At 42.0% G+C, this 8593-nt stretch overlaps 1 long non-coding RNA gene across 1 annotated transcript; it reads left to right on the top strand.

The window, feature by feature from the left end:
* Nucleotides 1–3013: 3013 nt before the first annotated feature.
* On the top strand, nt 3014–5864 carry LOC309672887. The gene is made up of 3 exons (XR_014269270.1): nt 3014–3043; nt 4657–4756; nt 5834–5864. It is a non-coding gene; the product is annotated as an uncharacterized lncRNA (long non-coding RNA).
* The last annotated feature ends 2729 nt before the right edge of the window (nt 5865–8593 follow it).

Raw genomic sequence — 8593 nt, forward strand, 5'->3', positions numbered from 1 at the left:
TAACAATCCATCTTTGTGGACGTTTGGCAAAAGTATGCTCTGCAAGGCTCAAACCCCAGCCCTCACCTGCTGTCAGTCAGTCAACACTTAGCTCAGAACCTTTGAACTATTTTACCAAAACAACAATTTAAGGATAAATTAGGCTTTTAAAATCAGAATGTACAGAGCACATATGCAACAAACCAAAAATCTAGGCAAGTTTTCTGCCAGCTAGCTTTACCAACCTTGATTTTTCTTTTGTCACATTCTCTCTTTACAATCTGAACCCAATTGTTGGAAGAAATTTGAGACTTTTTAGGAAAATAGCTGTTCACCTTTGTCAATTTTTATTAATGTACTCTTCATAGGTATAACCTTGACATATATTTGGCTAACAGTAGTGGAAAAACATAGCAAATCAAATATAAAATAGAAAGCAAAGCAGTGAAAAGTGTATGGGACAGTTTATGGAAATGGAATAGATGAGTATAGATAACAGCGAAGAGAAACAAGTCTGATGCTTAGACCAGGAGAGAGAGGATTTTTTAAAAGGGGAACAGAAGTTTGTCAGCCACGCTTCAGTGTTCATCCATGTATGTGAGGAGTAGCTTCCTTGGGGGAAAGAGGAGACTGAGGGAAAGGGGTATCTCTCAATACCTTACCCAAACTTGAATCAAGGCACAACCTCAAGTTCATAAATACAGGAGTTGAAAGTCAAGAAATACTTGGCAACACAAGCCTAAGTTCTCCTATCTTTGAATAACAGTCCAAAACATAGACTACTACATTCCATCCTTGCAAAAATATTCAGGAGTATTCCAAGGACAAGTTATACGGCATTATAAGACACACTCCTCTTTGCTAAGAAAGACTTCTGTTTTACATGAACTATTCTGGAAAGGAAATGTTAGTACCCCAGCTACGTAACCGAGCTCAGTGTGTTTCAACAAATTGTGAAGAGTCAGCTGAGCCACAGTAACTCACCAAGCCTGCTATAAACCATCATAAAGGTAAACTATTTGAGCCTAAGATAACATGTTTTGAAGTGTGTTTGCCACAGATGGAGTACACACGTTTAAACAATGCAGCTCTGCTGACATCAATGATTTGTGCATGCGCCTGAGCTTTTATGCATGTAAATGTTCTTTGCAGAAATACTGCATCTGCAAAATTTTATGACTGCTTCTTACAAATCTCCACTCCTACCCATAAGATTCCATCTAAAACTATGTCTTCACTTGTCCAATGCTGAATTAAAAAATCCTTTCCATGTTACCGAAGTGAATGATTCCCCCACATATACTTGTATTGAAATTGTATGTCTGTCAAGATGCCTCAACTAAGCCATCATCCTATTCAGTTATCTCCAACAAAATAAATGTAGCAAAAAATGAGTGTAGAATGATTAGGGGATCCCGTCAGCCTTAAAAGGCAGAAACATTATGCTATACATAACTAAACAACTAAAAAGTTGTATTCTTCCCTCCTTTTTTTTTTTTTCAGTTCCAGTTTTGCCAAGTTCTGTATTGTATTAGGCAACTTTAGGTCTGTATTAAGTACTTCTTTTTTGGTAATGAAAACATATTCGTATCTATGGTCACATTCAAAGACTTCAACAGCAATTAAGGTAGTCCCCTCCTAAAGAAAGGCCTTTTCCCCGCTGTTCTTCCATTTGAGATTTGTGTTCAATTACTTGCTCAGCGTGGGTGGACACTTCTAAGCTATGTTTTCATAATCACACAACAGTGTCTTTTTACAGCAGCCTTGGTTTAAATTTCCCATATTAAGGCGCAGTCAAGATTTTTCTTCTTCCCCCATTGCACAGTCCCAGCCTGTATCTGCACCTGTCTTCACACATAAGGGTGTTGGTTATCTTTGTGTCTGCCCAGATTACTTAAAAAATGCTGCTGCTTCAGCATGAGAGAAATACGCGATAGCTGGTTTCCCAAGGGAGATTAGATAAACATTAAAAAAAACACTACAATTTAAAACAAAAGAAAACCTGAACTAAGGTTGTATTTTTTTGTGCTTGTTAGAATCCAGGCTATATCTAACAATCCATCTTTGTGGACATTTGGCAAAAGTATGCTCTGCATGGCTCAAACCCCAGCCCTCAGCTGCTCAGTCAGTCAACACTTAGCTCAGATCCTTGAAGAATTTTACCAAAACAATTTAAGGATAAATTAAGCTTTTAAAATCAGAATGTACAAAACACATATGCAACAAACCAAAAATTTTCTTTTCTGAGAAAAAGAAAAGCAGATCTAGCACTACCTCAATCAAAAAGTCAGACTAAGACCTTTCATTTTTCTGATAAAATTTAAACTAGGTACACGATGAAAAGCAAGCTATTTTTAATGACAGAAAATGTAAAAAGTATAAACCCTATAGCCCACTCTCAAGCATATGAAATAATGTGCTTTGAAGGCGAAAATAACTATCACAGTTGCTGAAATAAAACTTCTCAAAGACACTACCTCCCAAACCAGAAAAAAAAAAACGAGCGGAGCTGGCAAAAAAGACGCACACGCACCCCCCCACCTCCCGGGTTGCTGGAGCAGGTTTCCAGCGCCTTGGCTGGAGAAACCAATGCTTTCCGGGCTCCCTTCCAGATGCGTTAGCACACCTACAGGAGAAGAGAACCGCCTGGACCCAAGGGGTGGCAGGCTGCGCCCGGCAGTTCCCCGCTTTACTCAGGCAGCCGCCACCAGAAACAGCTGCCACCCTTTCACAGGGACGAGGCCGCCGGGAGCAGGGACACGGCACCGCAGGAGCATGTAGGAACCCGAGAGGGCGGAAAGAGAGAGGGCTGAAGCTAAGGGGGAGCCCGAAGGCAGGCGGGGAGCGGCGACGCAGCCCCTCAGGCCTGCGCGGGAAACAGCAGCCTGCACCCTCCTGCCTCCTCCTTTCTTTCCCCTCCCTCCCTTCTCCCCTCCCTCCTCCCCTCCCTCCCACAGCGCAGTCCTCCGCTCCGCCCCCGCCGCGCCGACCCGGAGCAGGAAGCAGGGGATGGCGTCCCTTGACCCCAGCCTGGCACGGAAGAGCTCACGGGGAAGTGATGGAGGTGAGACGGCGCCGGGGAGGGAGCCGGGCGGCGGGAACGGCGGGAACGCGCGCCGCCGTGCCGGGGGAAGGGGCCGGCTGGCAGCGGGAGGGGCCGTTAGGGGCGGGGTCCGCGCGCTGCTCAGCCAACCTCCTTGCACGCGCGCGGGCGTTAGCGCGTGTGGGTGCTCCCCTCAGCCCTTTCTGCGGCGTGGAGCCCCTGCAGCGGGGGCGGGTGCCGGCGCCTCGGCCGTGCGTGCCGGAGCTGCCTCAAAACACGGCGGGGCTTTACCTTTCTCGGCTAGCGGCGGGCCCTGGCACCCGCCTGCCGCTCGGCCCCGGGCGGCGGCGGCTGGGCGGTGAGACGGGGCGAGGGGACACGGACCGCGGAGGCGCAGCAGGGACGGGACCCGGCCCGGAGGCCGAGCTCGTGCTGTGGCGGTGGGCCAAAGGCAGTTCCTGAAATAAGTTACCGCCTCCGTGTTTGTGCTAATGCTGTTGGAAGGCTGATAACTTTGTTTAAGGGAGAGTTTCCTCCCCTTGTTTTCCCTCTGTCTACCCAGCGCAGACTTTTTCAGGTGGAGGGGCTGTGGAGACGTTTTTGAGGTGGGTTTGGAGGAGCATTTTTGATTGGTCTTTTTGCCCCTTTTTATTCATATTTTACCTGTTGCAGTGCAAGAGTGACACTGTCTGGAGAGTTTCTATGAGGCCTTTGACACTTTTATATCAGAATGTACTGCTGATTTTTTTAATGCATACATTTCATGCCTTTTGGTTGCTTCTTTATAGATTTCTCTTGTTAAATGGGATTTTTCTGAGGTTTTTCATCCTCTGAGTGCTGTACACAGAGTGATTCGATAAAAAGAAGCATTGGTGTTAGAGACAGCTAAAGTAGCTTAGTTAGAAATTTCCATAAAGCATCATTCGTGAAAGATAGACTTACGGGTTTTTCCTTCACTTTCTTTTGGATCCCAGCTGTGTATAGGACACCGAACAGGGTGACTGAGGTCAGCTGATTTATGAAGAAAGCTTTTCTCAGTTGCCTGATGAGGTTTAGAAGAACAGCTGGGTTGGGTTTTGGTTTGTTTTTTTTTTTTAATAGTATTACATTAATTGATACACTATGGGAAGGAGATCGAATCTGGTGTTTTGGTTGGGTGGTTTGTTGTGGGTTTTTTTAGTTTTGCTTTGGTTTGATTTTTTTTTTTTTTTTTTTTTTTTTAGTTGAGATAATAAGATATCCTTTCTGACCATGACTGCTATAACAGCCCTGCTATTTTATAATAAGCAGTGCATAGTCAGGGAAAGAGCAAAACAAGTTTAAAGAAAACAAACAAGAAACCACATATCTGTCAAGCCTGATGGTAGGCCTCACATAGGAGTATCTTTTCTACATACATGAGAACAGGAAAGAAGGGAAGGAATGATTCTGGTAAAAACACTTTATAAAGGATAAAAAGTAAAAAGGGTTGAAATGAAACTTTTAAGTTTGCTATCCCACAGTTACATAAATGGTAAGCCAAGGGCAGATCTAAGAATTGCTAAGTCCTGAGTCTTGAGGCATGATGTGGTACTTTCACTGTGATGCTATTGTTTACTCTGTTTTAAAAGGCTCTTTAACTTTATTGTTGCCAGATGGGATGAGAAAATATAAGTGTCCTGCACTGCAAATGGCCTCCTGTTCGACATAGTCTGGAGTCAGCTTTGGTTGGTGAAGAAGGTTGATGACTCTAAGGTTTGTACTTTCTATAAAGCTGATTTTATGCTTGCATTCCCTAATGTAAAAAGATTGTGTGAAACTTGGAAGCCCTTTGCGTTTGGACACCCTAAAGCATGTAACTGCACATTGCTGCAGTCATATTTTAATTAAAAATTGTGGGATTCAATATTGGTTTGCAGGTCTTTTGAGCAATAAAGATTACTTTTCCAGCATGGATAATTATTTTGTGTGGTCTAGGTCTTGTATGTTTTTTTATTAGCATATGTCTTTCATCTTTATTGTAAAGGCAACTTAGGAAATTAAGTAATTAAATGAATTTGACGAGGTTATTGCTTAATAACATAACAGAGTCTAAGCTGTATTCATTAGTATTTTACTTCATTAATTAGATCAGAAATTAGCCCCTTCTATCAAAGCTGCCACACATTGCTAAATATAATATTAGGGTGTTGTGGTTTAACCCCAACCAGCAACTAGAACCTTGCAGCTGCTCACTCAAGGGTGTGGGAGAAGAGGGGAAAGGGAGGAAAAGAAACCTTGTGGGATGAGATAAAGATTGTTTAATAGAAACAATAACAGAAAAGGAAAAATAACAATAATAATAATAATAATAATGACATGGGTCAGTCTCGCTGCCTGGTGATTTGGCACTATCCTGAGCAGTGATCATGGATTCCCAGTCAACCCTCATTTATATACTGAGCATGACATCTCTGGTATGGAATATTTCATTGGCCATTCCATTGTTCTGTCTGTTCTTCTATGGGAAGCTGAAAAAAGTCCTTGAATAGTGTAAATATCACTTAGCAACAATTAAAAACAATAGGTGTTATTGACATTCCTTTCACAGCAATCACTAGAAAGAAAATTAACTCCTTCCTAGCTGAAACCAGGGCAACCTAGTAAAGCAGAAATTTATTTTTACAATGCAGCGTCATTTAAGTCAAGTCTTGGTCTATAGCTGAAACAATATAGTGCTTCTGAACAGCTTGGAGCTTGGACTAAAGGATGAACTTGAGCATGGGCTTTGCTTTACTGTGCGGGTTTTTTTGTGTTATTGTTTATTCTTAGTTTTTTTTTTTTTACTTGCAGATGTTTGACAGAATCAAACCATCTGATGAAGCTTCTGCTTCTTCAGCACAAGGTGAGAAGTTTAAAGTAGATGTTTTTGCTGCAGTTATTCTTTTTTAATGTAATAATTAACAGTATTAGTTCACCTTGTGGTTTCAATTGCACACTTTGATTTTCTAAATTTCATTATGGAACTTAGATGGAAGAAGTGATTTCTGAATCATCCACAGAGTTTCCATGTAGGTGCAATTTTCTTGTCCTGTAATAAGCTGTTTAAGAGATGCTGCATTTTATCTCAGTGATCACGGGTTTAGTAGTATAAATGTAGATTGCCTAGTCTTGATCCCTGATAAATCAGTAGAAAAATTCCCACTCACCTCAACCATGAAAGAGTAAGGCTTATTTTTTTAAGGTCTTGGAGGAACTTTGAGGACAAAAGGATTCTTCTCTATATGCTTTCTTGAACTTACTAAACTTTTTATCTTCCTTTAAAATAGTAGATTTGACAAATGCAAAGTAAGAGAAGTAACTAATTGCAGGTAAAACTCTATTCCATCTCTTTGATATTCTGTTTTGTTTTGGTTTTTTCTATAGGAATTGAAAGACATGGTGTTGAAGGCTCTCTACAACAGGACAGCAATAGCAGGTAAGTTAGGTGATGATCTAACTGGTGTCTAGCTTACCGCTTACACAAAGTAAAACAGGAAGAAATGGACATTGAGGTGTTGGAGCGTGTCCAGAGAAGGGCTACAAAGCTGGTGAAGGGTCTGGAGGACAAACCTTATGAGGAACGACTGAGGGATCTGGGGTTGTTTAGCCTGGAGAAGAGGAGGCTGAGGGGAGACCTTATCACCCTCTACAACTATGTGAAAGGAGGTTTTAGAGAGATGGGAGCTGACCTCTTCTCCCTGGTGACAAGTGATAGGACAAGAGGAAACGGGTTCAAGTTATGTCAGGGCAGGTTTAGATTGGATATTAGGAAGCATTTTTTCACTGAAAGGGTTATTAAACATTGGAATAGGCTGCCCAGAGAGGTGGTGGATTCACCATCCCTGGAGGTGTTTAAGAAAAGGGTAGATGAGGTGCTTAGGGACATGGTTTAGAAGTGGTGGTGTTTTTATCAGGGTAGGTTAACGGTTGGACTTGATGATCTTAAAGGTCCCTTCCAACCTCACTAATTCTATGATTCTATAATTCTTATCTGTTATCTTGTGTAACGGGTGACAGTGATGCAATGTAGATCAAGTGTATGATGGAAGTCCTTTTTATGTTGAACCCACATACTATTAAAAACTGTAGGGATGGCACATTGTAGTGTCCTGTCCTGGTTTGAGGTAAAACAGAACCAATTTTGTTCAGTAACTTCGCTTCTTAGCTGGGCCTCTTCTAACTACTGAAATTAACTGCATATTGTGCAGACAGTGTTCACTCTCTGAGTGATAAGACCAGTTGTTCATAGCTGATGCCCAGGCATGGTATGCAGAGAGGCTCTTGCTTATACTTATTGCTATAACAGCCAAGGCCAACCAACTTTATTTGCCCTGTTGGAGGGTCGGAAGCGGAAAAGCATAGTGGGGTCCCACCTGCAGGGAGGATCGGACAGGACAGGTGACCCAAAACTGACCAACAGGGTATTCCATCCCATCTGCCTCATGCTCATTATAAAAGCTGAGGGATCAAAGGGTCAGCCCTCTTCCTTCAATGGCCGACGTCTGAGGAGGACTGTTTGTCTGCCTGTGATCCCGATCCTGAATCCAGATCCGGAATCCAGTTCTCGTCCGTCACTGAGTCCAGCCTGGGACTGGCCCAGTGCCAGCCGGTGACGTGATTGTCATCTCGGGAGCTTGATATGGTTTTGTTTATTTTTCATTATTTCTTTTTATTTTATTATTAATATTTCATTAAAGTAGTTTAGTTCCTTCTAAACTCATAAGTCTCTTTTTCCTCCTCTGCCTCTCTCTTTGAAGGGAGGTAGAGGGGAGCATCTGTCGGTCCCATCTGAGGTCCCTCGGGTCCCCAGTAGTGGATTTTGGCCTAAACCACGACATGCCCAAAGCTAATGTGTGGGTGTCAAGATTTCTTTGTCTTCAGTCTATTTTTTTTTTTTTTCAAAATTTTAAAATACTGAAAACCAGAAGAATGAAAAGATAACTGCCTTTTTCTGGAGAGACAGTTCTCTTCAGATTTCAGCCCACTGAAATTATCATTTGTGTTTGCTGTGCCTTCAACCTGTTATCCTTTGTTCTGCATTTAAGAAAAGTTTTCCTTAGTTAAAATTGCTTGGGATTACAAAAATATGTAGTCCTACTTGCCATTAGAGTTCTGAAATAGAAACTTTTATCTTGTAAGTTTGTTCCAGCTCTATAGTAAGATGGATGTTTAGAATTTCCATGTTAAGAACATAATTAAACAACCCAACATTTCTCATTTTCTTACTGAAATGTCTTGGTAATATTACCTGCTTCTTTCAGTTTACACACAAGAGGGCAAGAACATACTCGGCCTGGAGTATCCACTGTGCAAAATAGACAAGGATACTGCAACTGTTGCCACGTACACTACACTAATCTGGAACAGGTGATAAGGCTTCTGCATAATTCAGCAACAGGTAGCAAGGAGTACCAAAAAGTTTTATCAGCTTATAAAACATCAGTCTCTGTGCCGAAGAACCAATACTGAATGAAAAATAATCAATTTGTGAATCGCACAATGTATGCACTGGGAAGAAGATACCTTTCTTCTGTTACCTGTTAAAAAGATGCTGGCGGGGTGGCATAGCTA

Source organism: Vanellus vanellus, assembly GCF_965231255.1.
Source record: "Vanellus vanellus genome assembly, chromosome: 5".
Taxonomy (NCBI): domain Eukaryota; kingdom Metazoa; phylum Chordata; class Aves; order Charadriiformes; family Charadriidae; genus Vanellus; species Vanellus vanellus.